The sequence below is a fragment of the Ochotona princeps genome, chromosome Y (assembly GCF_030435755.1).
Source record: "Ochotona princeps isolate mOchPri1 chromosome Y, mOchPri1.hap1, whole genome shotgun sequence".
Taxonomy (NCBI): domain Eukaryota; kingdom Metazoa; phylum Chordata; class Mammalia; order Lagomorpha; family Ochotonidae; genus Ochotona; species Ochotona princeps.
Genome location: NC_080866.1, coordinates 16,774,869 through 16,790,480, shown reverse-complemented (window position 1 = coordinate 16,790,480; position 15,612 = coordinate 16,774,869).

Sequence of the window (15,612 nt, the reverse complement as noted above, 5' to 3'; positions counted from 1 at the left end):
TTGCTGTACAGAAGCTTCTTAGTTTGATGATGTCCCATTTGTTTATTTTGGTCTTGATTTCTATTGCCTTTGGTGTCCTTTTGAGGAAATCTGGACCTACCCCTAGATCTTACAGAGTATTTCCAAAATTTTCTTCAAAAGGTTGGAAGGTTTCTGGGTGTAGGTTTAGATCTGTTATCCATTTAGATTTGATCTTAGTGTATGGTGAGAGATGTGGGTCTATCTTTTTGTTTCTGCAGGCTATCAACCAGTTGTTTCAACAGCATTTATTAAACAGACCTACCCATTTGCCTGGATTGTCGTTTGTCTTTTTTCAAAGATTATTTGGCTGTATCTGTGTGGGTTTCCTTCTAGTGTTTCTATTCTGCTCCATTGATCTTCCTATCTATCTTTGTGCCAGTACCACGCTGTTTTGATAACCACTGCCTTATACTATGTCCAGAGGTCTGGGACAGTGATTCCCTCTGCCAACTTTCTGTTCTTCATGATGGTTCTAGCTATCCGTGTTTTTTTGTTTTTCCAGATGAACCTTTGGATCATTGTTTCCAGTTCCATGAAGAATGTTTTGGGTACTTTGATTGGGATTGATTTGAATGCATATATTGCCTTTGGCAGTATAGACATTTTAATGATATTGATTTTACCTATCCAGGAGCATGGGATGCTACTCCATCTTTTGAGGTCTTGTTCAATTTCTTTTTTAAGTAGTTTGTAGTTTTCCTCAAATAGGTTTCCTACAAATTTGGTTAGGTTTATTCCCAGATACGTCATACTTTCCTCTGTTAATTTGTATGGTATCTTGCTTGTTATATCTTTTTCCATCTTGGGATTGTTTGCACACACTATAGCTGTTGCTTTTTATTCATTTATTTTATGTCCTGCCACTCTACCAAACTTTCATATAAGTTCTAGCAGTCTCTGTATTGAGTCTCTGTGCTCTTCTATGTAAAGAATCATACCATCTGCGTATAGTGAAACTTGAATTCTTCATTTCCCATTTGGATTCCTCTGATTTCTTTCTCTTGTCTTATGGCCTCAGTGAGTACCTCTAGGACAATGTTGAATAGCAGTGGAGAAAGTGGACATCCCTGTCTTGTTCCAGATCTCAGTGGGAAGGGTTCCAGTTTTTCTCCAATCAGTATGATGCTGGCGTTGGGTTTTTCATACATTGCTTTGATTATGTTGTGGATTTTTCCATCTATGCCTACATTGGTTAGGGTTTTTAGCAAGAAGTTGTGTTGGATTTTGTTGAAAGCTTTTTCTGCATCTATTGATACTATCATGTGATTCTTGTTTTGCAATGTTTGGATGTGGTGTATCACATTTATGGATTTCGGTATGTTGAACCATCCCTGCATTCCAGGCATGAATCCTATTTGATTTGGACGAATGATCTGTTGGATGATTTTTTTGAATTCTATTGGCTAGGATTTTGTTGAGAATCTTAGCATCAATTTTCATCAGAGAGATAAGTCTGTAGTTTTTTCTCTGTTGGCTCTCTGTCCGGTTTTGGGACTAAGGTAATGTTGGCTTCATAGAATGAGTTTGGAAGGGCTGCTTCCTGTTCTATTGTTTTGCATAGTTTGTAGAGGATTGGGGTTAGCTCTGTTCAGAATGTTTTGTAGAATTCTGTAGTGAAGCCGTCTGGGCCTTGACTTTTCTTTGTTGAGAGATCTTTAATCACTGATTCAATCTCTACTTCAGTTATGGGTTTATTCAGGTCGTTTGTTGCCTCTGGGCTAAGTTTTGGCAGGTTGTATAAGTCTAAGAACTTTACCATTTCTTGGTGGTCTTCTGATTTGTTGGAGTACAGTGCTTTGTAACAATTTCTAATGATGTTCTTAATGGTTGCGGTGTCTGTTGTTATGTTGCCTTTTTCATCTTTGATGCTGTCAATTCTTGATTTCTCTTTTTTCTTTTCAATCAGGCCAGTGGGATGTCTATTTTGTTTTTCAAAAAACCAGCTTTTTGATTCATTGATTTTGTGTATATTTTTTTATTTCTATCTGATTAATTTCCTCCCTTATTTTGATGATTTCTTGTTTCCTGTTGTGCGTGGGTCTCTTCTGCTGCTGTTTTTCCAAATCCTGGAGGTGTGTGCTTAGTTCCTCTATTTGTCGCCTCTCTTGGGCCTTGACATGAGCTCCAATTGCCATGAATTTACCCTGTAGCACTGCTTTGGCTGTGTCCCACAAGTTTTGGAATGTTGTGTCAGAGTTTTCATTGGTTTCCATAAATTTTTTGATATCATCTTTAATTTCTTCCCTGACCCATTGTTCGTTTAATAGCATATTGTTCTACCTCCAAGAGTTTCTGCATTTCCTGGGGCATTTTGAATTGCTATTTTCCAGTTTCAATCCATGGTGGTCTGAGAGGGTACATGGTATGATTCCTATCTTTTTGAAGTTTTGTAGATTTTCTTTGTGTCCTATCATGTGGTCAATCTTGGAGAAGGTGCCATGCACTGCTGAAAAAAAGGTATAATCTGTGGCCTTAATATAAAAAGTTCTATAAATGTCTACCAAGTCCAGTTGTTCTATTGTTTGTATGAGATCTGTTTTTTCTTTGTTGAATTTTTGCTTTGTTGATCTGTCTATAGTTGCTAGCGGGGTGTTAAGATTACACACTATTATTGTGTGCATATCTTTGTCTCCCATTAAGTCTGCAAGTAATTGCTTCACGTAGCTAGGCGCATTGGGATTTGCTGCATATATGTTCACGTTGGTAATTGCTTCCTGATGTATCATTCCCTTCACCAACATATAATGCCCTTCTCTGTCTTTTTTTATGTTTGTCAGCTTGAAGTCTATATCATCTGAGATTAAAACAGCTACCTCAGCCTTTTTTTCTTATTCGTTGGCGTTAAGTATCTTTTTCCATCCTTTCACTTTCAGCTTTAGAGTCTTTTCTGGTTATATGTGTCTCCTGTAGGCAACATATAATTGGGTCCTGTTTCATGATCCATTCCGTTAATCTGTGCCTTTTGATTGGTGAGTTTAGAGCATTTGTGTTAAGAGTTAATATTGAAAAAAGAAAACCAAACAAACAACAACAACAAAAAAAAACAAGGAATGTGTAATCCTCCCTCATTCACCTCTCAAGGAGTTGTAAATTGTGCCCCCTCCTGAAGCTATGTCAAATTGCCCCTAAAAGAATACTTTGTACTGCTTCTGTATAAATAAAGTGGACAGCTTTTTCACAGGGTCCACAATGATCTTGGAAGAAAAAAAAAAAAAAGAGTTAATATTGAGAGGGTGTGATTTTGCCCTGCCATACATATGTGCTTTTGTGGGTGTTGATATCGGTGTAATTACCCCTCCTTGTGTGGACTTTAGTGGGGAGACCTCCCTGTTTGCCATCTTTGCTTATGGTTTGCCCCTGTTTTTTCTGGATTTAGCACGTTTCTAAGGAGATTTTGTAGAGCTGGTTTTGTGCTGGCATATTCTTCAAGTTTCTCTTTGCTATGGAAGTATCTGATTTTGTTCTCGAATATAAATGAGATTTTTGCTGGGTACATTAATCTTGGTTGACAGTTGTTCTGTTTCAGGATTTGGAAGATCTTTGTCCATTCTCTCCTTGCTTGTAGGGTTTCTTCAGAGGAGTCATCAGTGATTCTGATTGTTTTTCTCCTGCTTTGTACTTTTCTCAGGATTCGTTCCTTGTCCTCATTGGAGTGGAATTTGAGCACCATATGTCTGGGTGAGGATCTGTTTGGATCATATCTATTGTGACTTATCTGTCCATCCTGAATTTGGGCTGGATTCATATTCCAAGTGTTTTGGAAACTTCCCTGTATAATTTCATTGAACACCATTTGAATTCCTGATTCTCTTTCTGCTCCTTCGGGAAGTCCCATAATCTGAAATTTGATTTTCTTGGGTTGTCTTTCATCTCCTTTATGGTCTTATTGGCTTTGTTCAGGCTTGTTTCTAGCTGTTTAATGAGCTGGGTACTTTCATTTTGCGTGTCTTCAGTTTCAGAGATCCTCTCTTCTGCTGTATTTATTCTGTTAGGCTCTCAACTTTGTGCTCTAAGTCAAGGATTTTGTTTTTGAGTTGCTGTATTTCTGTCACTATATTGTTGTTGAATTCCTTTAGGTCTTCCCAGTTCTTCTCATTGTCTCTGACAGCTTTTAACATTATTATTATTTTTTTAATTCCTTGTCTGCTAGAGCTTCCATGTCTTCATCTCGCATCTCCAAGATAGATATTGGCTTTTTGTCCTTTTTTGTTGGGGTGCTGGCTCTCTCGTCTGGATCATTGCTTTTTCTGAAGTTTGGATCATTGCATTATTGTTTCTTGTTGATTTCGGGAATGTATTCTCTGATTTGTTTATCCCCAGCTTCTAGGCTCTGTGCAGTAGTCTGGAGTAGGTGTGAGTTCGCTGCTTCCCCTTGGTTTGCTTATGGAGGAGAATTTCTTTGAGTTCTATTGGAGACATTTTTTAGGTGGGGTAGCTTTGTCAACCCCTGGCTGTCTATAACCCCCTGTAGCTTGGTTTCTCTGAGGTCTGTTGATTAGACCTTGCGTCCTGTGTGCGACTTCAGGGGTAGAGCATAGCAGCAGCACTTTGTAGCTTCAGAGCTCCATGTCTCTAGTTTTGGGACAGATTTGGAATACCTCTAGTGCCCCTTAGGCCTGTGAGGGAGTATGTGTCAAGCCATTGGGGGCTCTAGCTATGTGTATCTAAGCCACTGTCTCAGAGCCTGCAGTAGTGGAGCTGTCCAACCCTGACCTGATGTGAAACTCAGGTGCTGGTGTGCTGAGGGGTTAGCCCAGCTGGATCCATCAGAGGAAGTGAAGCTGAGCTCCCACGACCGGTGTCCACCTCTCCGGGGCCACATGTGTTCAGCAGTGGAATGCTGTGCTTGCATGCATGCCAGCTGCTGATGTTGCACTGAGGGGTTTGCAAAGCGAGATCCCTCAAAGGAAGTGTAGCTGTGCTCACAGCCACTGGTGACCGCCTCTCTAGGGGCCACAGGTGTTCAGCAGTGGAATGCTGCTCTGGAGCGAACCCCAGGTGCTGGTGCTCTGTGTGGTCTGCCCAGTGAGGACCGGTAGAGAAAGTGAAGCTGTACAAGTCACTTGTGCCGCACCACTGGGTGACCAGTAGAGGCCCCATGCCTGGCCCCCACACAAGTTGGAATGTTCAGCTCTCGCTCAGCCTCAGACAAGGAGAATTCTGAGGGGAAGAGGGCACTGAGCAGGGTCAGTCTCAGTATGGTTCCCTCAGAGAGCGAGAACCAAGGGGCTATTCACCCCTGGCACACCACGCCTCTCTGGGTCCCTAGGCGTCCCAGCGCTACCAGTGCCAGTGCCACAAAGCCGCCAAGCCAGGTGCCTCCAGTGTTGTTCAGAGCACCAAGCAGTCTCAGAGCCTTGGTTGCCGGAAGCTCCGCCAGGAGGGGAGGGGTCGCTGCTACTGGTGGGGGTGATCACAAGAGGCAACTCATCCACTGTCTCAGTCTGCCCTGGGTCATCTGGGCTTCCCGCTGATGTGCCCCTTTCCCAGGATGACTCACCACGTTTTAATCGGGTCTTGTGTTCCCTGCATTCCTTCTCTGGATTCCTTCTGAGTTATATGTTTCTTCTTGGATGTTCGATGTCCAGGGAGCTTCTGGCACTCCTCCCTGTGATTCTTTGGTCCACCGATCTCTCTCCAGCAGTACCATGTCCCTCTTTCAGTGCTTGCCTTTCTATGCTCGTCCTCCCACGTAAGCCATCTTCGTAACTCCTCCCGAACTGTCTCTTTTTTATATATAATTTCATGACGCAGATTCATAAGCTCTGGAATTCCCTCAAACCATCCCAAACACCCTTGCCCATATTGAATTTCTCCATATTGTTACAGTAGTACAGTTCATATTCAATCATGATTCCTTCATTTTGGGAATGAACCATGCAGAGTGTCCAGCATCTTAATGTCCAGATAAATTCAACAGTTTCATTGGGAGACCATCACTGTTCTCAAAGTAGAGCTGGCAGAATATCGTCTGCCCCAACAATAAACCACTGTACAACTTCAATGATTTACAGCATCGTGGAGTTAATTGACATGGTATTAAGTGACTGATATGTTGAAAAATACAAGTGTTTAATCACATCCTGTGACTACATCATTTACATTTTATTTTAGGCTCATACACAACCAGCTGTTATGCACCTTAAAATAGCTATAGGGTACTATTCAGCTGTCTCCTGTCTATTTTCATTTGTGCGTTTAGCAGCTAATAATATTCCAATCTGATTTTTACTGAACTTTGGGATAGTCTAAACAGACTTATAACTCAAACATGCCATATGTAAACAACTGAAGAGCAGAATGGTTTCAGGTGGGGTATGCAGAGAAGTCTTCAACACCTTGGTGACACCTTAGTGTCCTATTTAGTAAGGTGGATGTGAGTCCAAACTCACTTTTTCCTGTCTAATCTAAGCTATCCTTATTGGTCTCTTTCTGTCTGATCTAGTTTTTTGTTGGGTGGCGGAATGGGGGGGCAACTCTGGACCAATCCTGAGAGTCATTGCAAAAGGTGGTGGGAACACAATGTAAGAAATAAGTAATGACCAGAGAAAACTCCTCTCCTGAATCCTGAAGGAAGTTTACCGTTTTGCTTCTGAGGACCACTCAGGGCTCCTGGGTGTTCCAATGACATTAGGTCCTGTGAGGAAGTATCTGAACTTTTCCATCTCATGTGGGATATTTGATAGGGAATGGACGACCTCAGAATTCTTGGCCTGTGAGGGCACTCCAACTCCCATTGTCTCCTTGGAAGTTGGAATATAGTCCTTGGTGCCCATACTAATAGCATGTCTCTACTTTCCCGACCCGTTATGAAATAACATAGGATATTAAAGCATATCAGGCTTTTCAGTTCTTTGATGCAGACCATAAACAGTCTGTCTCTCATTGATTACTGGTTCTTTGTCCACATCACAATATCTTGTTGCATGTGATACAGACTGTTTGAGGTTGTAATACTATTACAATTTTCAGGTGCTGTTTTTCATATTTTCACAGTTTCATCTTAAATTAAGGCAAACATGTAAACTTTTGGGATTGGCTGATTTCCCTTAGGATAATGGTTTCCATTTGGGCCCATTTGGCCACCAAGAACTGCATTTCGTTTTTTTTTGTTTGTTTGTTTGTTTTTGTTTTTTTAATAGCTGAGTAGTATTCCTTGGAATAGATCAACCATAGTTTTCATATGCAATATTCTGTTGATGGGCAATTCAGTTCCTTTCAAGTTTTTGCAATTATTGATTGTGATGCTATGAACATGGGGGTGCATGCTGGTTTGTTTTGCAACAGGTGTTTTGGATATAATCTTAAAAGTGCTACTACTGGATAACATGGTATGCAGATTTTCAGTTGTTTGATTGTTCTCCATACTGATTTCCATAGAGATTGTACGAACGTGTAGCACCACCAGCAGTGAAGTATGGTTCCATTTTCTCTGCATTCTCACTATCAGGTGTTGTTAGTGGTAGTTTTTTGTATGTTAGGCATTATTTTTTTAAAGATATATTTACTCTTATTGCAAAGTCAGATATACAGAGAGGAGGAGAGACAGAGAGGAAGATCTTCCATTGGATTGTTCACTTTCCAAGCGGCCGATAAGGCTGGAATTGAGCTAATCTGAAGCCAGTGTTCAGGAGATTCTTCCAGGTCTCCCACTCATGTGCAGCGTCCCAAAACTCGGGGCCATCTTCACGTGTTTTCCCAGGCCACAAGCAGGGAGCTGGATGGAAAACAGGGCCGCTGGGTTTAGAACTGGCATCCATATGTGATCCTATGCATGCAAGGCGAGGACCTTCACCACTAAGCTATCATGCCAGGCCCATATGTGAGCCATTTTTACAGGCGTTAGGTGGTACCTCAGTGATGTCTTAATCTGGATTTCCCTTATTGCCAGGTAACTTGAACATCTTCACGTTTATTTGTTTGTCATTTGGGTTTGTTCCTTTGTGAAATTTCTGATCATTTTCCATGCCCATTTCTTAACTGGTTTGTTTGTTTTGGTGTTATGGCTGTTCTGGAGATCTTTGCATATTCTGGAGATTAGCCCCCTATCACCTATGTAGTGTGCAAAGATCTTCTCCCATTCTGTGGGTTACTTTTCAAATTTTATTTTGTTGATTGATTCCCTTCCCGAACAGAAACTTCTTAGTTTGATATAGTCCCATTTCTTTACTTTGGTCTTGATTGCTGTTGGTTTTGGTCTTGTGTTTAGGAAGTCAGGGCCTACACCTAGATGCTGCAGGGTGTTTCCAACATTTTCTTCCAAAAGTTTGAAGGTTTGTGGATGTAGATTTATGTCTTGTATCCATTTAGATGTTAGTCTATGGTGAAAAGATGTGGGTCTAACTTTTTGTTTCTGCAGGCTATTAAGCAATTGTCTCAACAGCATTTATTGAAGATACCTTCCCATTTGCTTGGACGGTTCTCTTTTCTTTTTTTCCTATGTTTTGTTTTTGTCAAAGACCAGTTGGCTGTATCAGTGTGGGTTCTCTTTTGCTGCTTCTATTCTGTTCCGTTGGCCCTCCTCTCTATCCTTGTGACAATAATAGGTTGTTTTAATAACTACTGCTCCATAGTATGTCCATAGAGGTCCATAGAGGTCTGTAATTGAGATCCCCCTATTAACTTTCTACTCTTCAGAATGGTTCTTGCTAGTTGTGTGTTTTGTGTTTTCTAATAAACAATTGTATCATTTTTCCAGCTCTACGAAGAATGTTTTGGGTAATGAGATTGGAATTGTATTGAATGTATATATTGCTTTTGGTATTTTGGACATTTTTATGATATTGACTTAACCTATCCAAATTTGGCACTTAAAGTAATATATGAAAAGAACATTTCATGTTATTCACACCTGTAATCAGTTTTTCCTCTCATTTCCTATTCTTTTTTTTCATTTTTTTGAGACTATGCTTTAAATTTATGGATTTTTTGATTTGCCACATAATTGGTTTCATCTGTAAAATATTCCTGATAGTATGAATATACACAAGGGCTATAAGCCATTTTGTTGGCATTTTACAGTAATTTATCAGAAATAATATATAACAGAGATAGAAGGGGGAACATAACAGAGAAAGAAGGGAGACGTCATCTGAGCTGGTGGATCACTCTCCATCTTTCATTAGATAACCTTGGAGTGCCAAACACTTGTCAGGAGCATTGTTTTGAGGTGTTTGGATTGCTGTGTGAGAAATGACAGCATGTCAGTCTTTAGTTGTGGCATCACCTGAGTCTTCTGTCTTTTCAAAAGCACATCAGGTGTATATGCTGTAAAGCATTGCAGGGCCCGGTCTCCAAAGGGTTAACTCCACAGCTTAGCTTGTTTCTCAAGGGGTAGCAGGATGCATAATCTTGGCCTGATATATTTAATTCCTGGCTTAACCACAAGTTTCTGCTTCCCTGCCTCCTGTTGATCAAGATGCCCCTGGGGATTTTAGGAGCTTCTTGAACATTGGAAAAATACTGGAAGGAACCAGAGAGTATAAAAGGCAGGCTAGACTTCAATAAAGCAGCATTCTGTTTGCACTAATGGCCCAGTGTGTGTTGTCTTTTTTGTAACTCGAGTCCCTCCGCTTGGCTCAGGGTATACAGTGACACGGGCGTTGCTGACAGATGGAGGTTTCACCAAGATCGAGAAAGAGATCGAAAGGGTCATCTCAGGAGGCTGGCCAGTTGAATAAGTTAAGTGGGACATATTGTAAACCTTTCCTAGACAGGTAGGATAGGGAGTTTTATTTTGAAGCATAGTTCGGTCTTGTTGTTTAATTTATAATGTGAAATGAATGATAAAACGGGTTGATCTACTCCCTGGATAGATTGGTAGCCGAACTTGAAGATGTACTACATCAAATGGGAATGCTGTTGGTCAGAAATTGCTGACTGGAGAATTAAGCAATTTAAGCAATGTTTATTAAAAAATAATCTGCAGAGTGTTTCAATCCCGCTCCCCCTCTGATAATCTAATGGATGGACTAAATAAAGGAACATAGATCTAAGCTTCCTTACCCTAAAGGCACCCCTGATGAATCCCCCAAAATCTCCAGTCAGCCTCAAGTAGATGATGGTGCTTGCCTCACAATCCGGAGCGGCGAGTGCCTTTAAGGCCCCTTCCTCATATTACCCCACCTGAAGCTATGCCTTCTGCTCCTGTTTTGTGCAACCCTGTTCTTAATTTAGACTATGCTTTTGATTGTGTAGAGAATGATAGAGTACAATTGGCCGATGAAACCATCTTCCTTCATGCGGTTCTACAACAGAAGCTCAATCATTGAAATTACTTATGGAATTGAGAAACTGGACTCAGAACACCAGAGGATGACTCATTTTGGTAATGATTTTGTCAAAGGCGCTAAACCAAAAAAGACTTTACATGCTTTTCCTGTCACCCAAAGCAAAGTCAGGGCTGCCATAGGCCCTGATGCAGCTCCAGGGACAATCCCTCTGAATTAGTTGATGATCCCAATTCTATTTATCATGAGGAGGGTGATGCAGCTTCTCACAAAGAGGACTCAGATGAGAAGCCCTCTAAACAGTCAGATTCTGAGGGAGAGGAGCCCACAGATGCCATGTCAGAATGAAAGTTTCACCGCTGAATTTGAAACACTTAAGGGAGCGTAAAGCGTTGGTTAACAGCTCTGGCGCCACAGCACCTTACACCCTCGCTCATAGAGAATCTTAGTAAGCGCTGATTGACCTGCAATGATTAGTATTTTTTGCCTGAGCCACCTTAAGTAGACATGATTTTGTTGTGTGGAAAACTTACTATGTTGAGAATTGTAGGGAAACCGCCCAGCGTAATGCAGAACAAGCCTCCAGCTAAAACCTGTTATAATTGTAAACAGTCTGGTTATTTTTCCCATGAGTTTCTCTCCCCCAGAGCGGTTAAACTCCCACCTAGCAGCCTCTGCCAGCATTGTAGGAGAGGCAAACATTGGGCTGCTGGGTGCCACTCTAAAACAGATGCCCAGGGAAATCCCTTCCCAATCAAGTAGAGCAACTTCCAGGGTGGCCAGCCCCAGACCCTTCAGCAGGGACGGACCTTCCCCATCGAGCCCACAGTGTCTCTGAACTTAGCAACACCAAGTCACCCTCAGGACCTAAATTTCTCTAGCTCTGCCTCATAGTCCTAACCCCTAGCTAACAGGGGCAAGGTAAGTAATAAGCAATTTAACATTTATTAAAATAAAAAAGAGAAACATGTACTGCAACTTGATTTAGCAGGTATATATAAAAGCAATCTGATATAGAGTAGTCCAAATCCACTGTTAAATTAACCTAAAGCATGAAATGAATCTATGTACTTGTTTTACAAAATATTTCCAGGTTAAAGTATATTGAAGAAGAGGTTGGAAGTCTGATGTGTTTAGTGATTGTGCATATGTTTGTTTAGTCATTATTGTTGGTATTCTATCATTTTTGTTCAGACAAAAACTAGATTTTGTTTTAATATTCTTTATCCAGTTCTGTCTCTGTCTTGAATTGTTATGCTTTTCTTCTTGTTTGTATTGGGAGCATGTGTGACTTACTGACTGATGAGATGGGACAGACCATGATTTACCCCTTTTCTCCTGGTAGATAATTTTAGAGAGGGCTAACAAATTTAACAGTTCATATGGTGCTTTCTTGCTTTTTGATCTTCAGCTTACAGTGTTGTCATGGCATTAACTAGGTCTAGCATACAATATTCATTAACATGTTCAACTAAATGTTAAAGGTAAATTTTGTTTAACTCATTGAGACCTCTAAATTCTTCAGAGTTCTAAACCAAGTCTCAAGACTTTGAGGGTTCTAGTAGGATCCCTAGAACTCTCAAAGCTTGAGACAAATTTGAATAATGCAATTATCATTCAAAATAATTTGGATTATACTCTCATAATATTACAAAATTATGCTAATTTTGCTGCATTATATATGCTATTAAATAGATGAGTATTGGTTGAAACATTTTTTAATCATGAAATTGGCCCCGATTGTTAATTACTTGTGTTCTTACTTACAAGGAGGTATGTGAGATTTTGCCTTACAGCAAAACAACAAATTCTTTTAAATTGTACAGTAAAATTGGTTTTGGTGTGTATAATTTCTGAATTTTGCCTTTGAGGCAACGGAGTTGGAGTCTGATTTCTTGTGAGAAACAACAGTGCTTTAACATCTCTTTTTTGGTTGTTTTTGTCTTATTGATAACTAAACCTGTTAACTAACTTCAGGGAATTCCTAAGTGATCTCCCAAGACAACAACCAAATTGAAGTTTTTTTGGCTCTCTTCAATAAAACAGATGATAAGAAGATTTTTATGGCCTACCAGCTTTAAAACAAGGGAGGGGCATGCTTGGAGTCTGCCTTTCTAAGAATTTGGGACTTTGGCCTTGTCCCTGTTGTGGTAGTTCTTATCTGCCTTTATTTGGGGGGGGGGGGGGGTAGATTCCCAAGCCAGCTAGAGGAGGGTTGTCTGGAGGAACTTCTCTTTCCTGGTTTTGAGGCGGGCTTTTGTTGAGGTATGTTTCTATGTATCAGGAGAAATGGTTGAGGATTGCTTAGAGCCAATGTATTTGAAGTTTTTTAAGGTGTGCATACATAAAGATGCTGGTGGAAGTCTAAAAGTGGAAATATCTGTATCTCTAATTTTAAAAGTTTAAAAAGAGTTGAAGCATTTAGCTTTAGATGGTCTCTGCTTAATTGGTGATTTTATCAAATGTCTATCCAGCTTCAGTAGGCTCTATTGTTGCTCCAACCTTTGAATTTGTTGGAATACTTGGAAAGTTTTGAGAAGATTTTGTGCACTAGCTCTTGTGTTTATTTCTCATGATCTAAGAGAGCTGTTTTTGGGGAATATTTTCTGATGTGTATTTACTTTAAAATGTGTGGGTGATCATTTATAAGCGATAAAAATTTTTGATATGTTACTGTTCAAATCAGTTTGAATAAAAGCATGGACATTATAATGAGGAATCTTTGATTAAATACTTTAAGGCCTCTTGGCATATTTAACAGGCTTAACTCTTCTGGTTTTGGCAGCCTCAAAGTCAGAAAAATGTGTTTCAAAATTGTATCTTTCAGTTGGTAAAATTAATTGTAGGACAGACAACTAATTAGAACTGTAGAAAAACAATGGGGGGGGGATTGCAGAAAGATATTGAGAAACCTTGCCAGTGGAGAGCCAGGACTAGATGCAATCCTGCTGGGAAGGCTCCAGGAATAGTTGATATGAAAATTTACACGGAAATAATTTAGTCCTCAAGTTTAAGTAACAGATCAAAAAGAGGTGCTTTCTCCCACAGGCAGCGGAACAACAACTACCAGACCTAGGAAAGGCATCTGCTAGAGAAACAAACTGTTTATTGGTATACTCCCTCTTATTGTTGAATCCCTAAGTGACCATCTGGCTGTGATGTCATCAGTCATAATGGCTAGGCCCCAGGTCTAAAACGTACAAGAGTGAGTAAAATCCTACAAGTGGTATCACCGCATTAAACATAGATACTTTGTTTTCTAGGGTTCCAGCAGACCTATAGTAGCCATTAAAGCTAAAATTTAATAGTAAACTATAGGTATGATTTATGCAGATTATTAAGAGCAAAATGTAATTCTACAAAATTTGTAACTTTAACACACTTCAGAGAATTCTCCAGTAGCTGTTACAAAAGCTGTTTTGTTTTATAATATGTGTTACATGATATACATGTATATGTTTATGTGGTGAGCTATGTAGTCTATTGTAATTGGCTTATAGATGAAATTATTCATAAATGCTAAATGCTTTTGAAAATAATGTATGGATACACAACTAAGTTGTTGGAGAGGCATGTCTGTTTCTGTTTTCTCAGGACCTACAAAGTCTGTTCAGCTGAATAGTTCTGAATTTATTCAAATGTACGTACTACTCAGGATTTCAACAAAGAGAAACCTTTCAAGTGCCAGGATGTGCATCAAACACCTGATGACTTCTGCCTTCTATCAGGAAACACTAGATGGACCCCCTACTGTTGCTATTACCCAATGGCGCCCCCTCTCAGCAGGAAGTAGCTAAGAGCGGACAATGATGCCCCTTTTTCCAAAAAACTTTTGTTGTCCATTTCTCTGTTTGAAAAGGTAGGAGCCAGATGGGATGATAGGCAGTTAGGGTATCTGGTTCCTGGTAAAACTGCCTTGTATACATATTACATCTTAGCTCTATGTGATTCTTGAATGTTAGTATTTTAACAATAGTTGCACATTGTTAAGTATGTCTTTTTGAATCACCAACCAGCTTGCCACCAGCATCATTAAGATCAATGATATCCAGTTGCCTCTCATCTTGGGGAAAGTTATTCTAAAGGGCATTAGCCTGCAGCACAGATATATAAGGAATGGAGAGGGGTTGAAGCCTTGGAACTGAAGGTCGCGGCCATGGTTGCAATATTGTTGTTTTTTTCTCTGCTGCATATGCAGGCAACAAGCCTGGGAAGTGGTCATCATTAAGCAAACCCCTGATGGTCTTGGCTGAGGAAAACCCTAGCACTCAAGTCTGGTTGAGCATGACGTGTGATGGGCAGCCAGAGATGGGTAAGATCTGGCAGAGCTGATGACAACCTAAGACAGGTATCCCACATGTCACAACTGGGGCTCCCCATGATGGGTGAGGTGTCAACTGACTGTTGAACAACCTAAGACAGGCGTCCATTAAAAAACAAAAAAGCATTGCAGGGCCCGGTCTCCCAAGGGTTAACTCCACAGCTTAGCTTGTTTCTCAAGGGGTAGCAGGATGCATAATCTTGGCCTGATATATTTAATTCCTGGCTTAACCACAAGTTTCTGTTTCCCTGCCTCCTGTTGATCAAGATGCCCCTGGGGGTCTTAGGAGCTTCTTGAACATTGGAAAAATACTGGAAGGAACCAGAGAGTATAAAAGGCAGGCTAGACTTCAATAAAGCGGCATTCTGTTTGCACGAATGGCTCAGTGGGTGCTGTCTTTTTTGTAACTCGAGTCCCTCCGCTTGGCTCAGGGTATACAGCAATGTAGGTATTTCTGAAAATGCAAGTTTAGGGAACTTGTCCTGATATCCAGGAAGGTCACTTCACCATTTCATGTGTGTAGATGGTCCAGTATTGCCTTGTGTATTCCAATCTAGGCTACAGAATATGCCCTTATCTTAGCACTTCTTGGGTTGCCTGCAGTAGGAGTGGTGGTGACTAAGCAGTCCTTGAATGTAGATAGTGTCTCGCGAGTCTATTGTAATGTAAAGTTGTCAGCCAAGGTGAAGGCATGAAAACACAAACCCTTACAACTTTGCGTTTTGTATGTTTGCTGATGGCTAGAATATCAGTCTTTCCACTATGGGTATATATACTCAAATAAATAAACTTATAAATATGCAAAAACTCAATATACATATATGTATCAATATATATGTGAAGTATAATTGACACATGTGTGTAGGTGCACTTGTGTATCTACTATGATTGGAAGATATTGGTTAATATTCATTTGGATATTTTTAAATTTTGTGTATTTATTTTGTGTATGTGTGTTGGACTGGGTGCATTGGTTCAATGTGCCATTTACCTCTCTGATTTTGCTATGCTGAAGAAATTATTAATTTTGTCAGTCCAGAG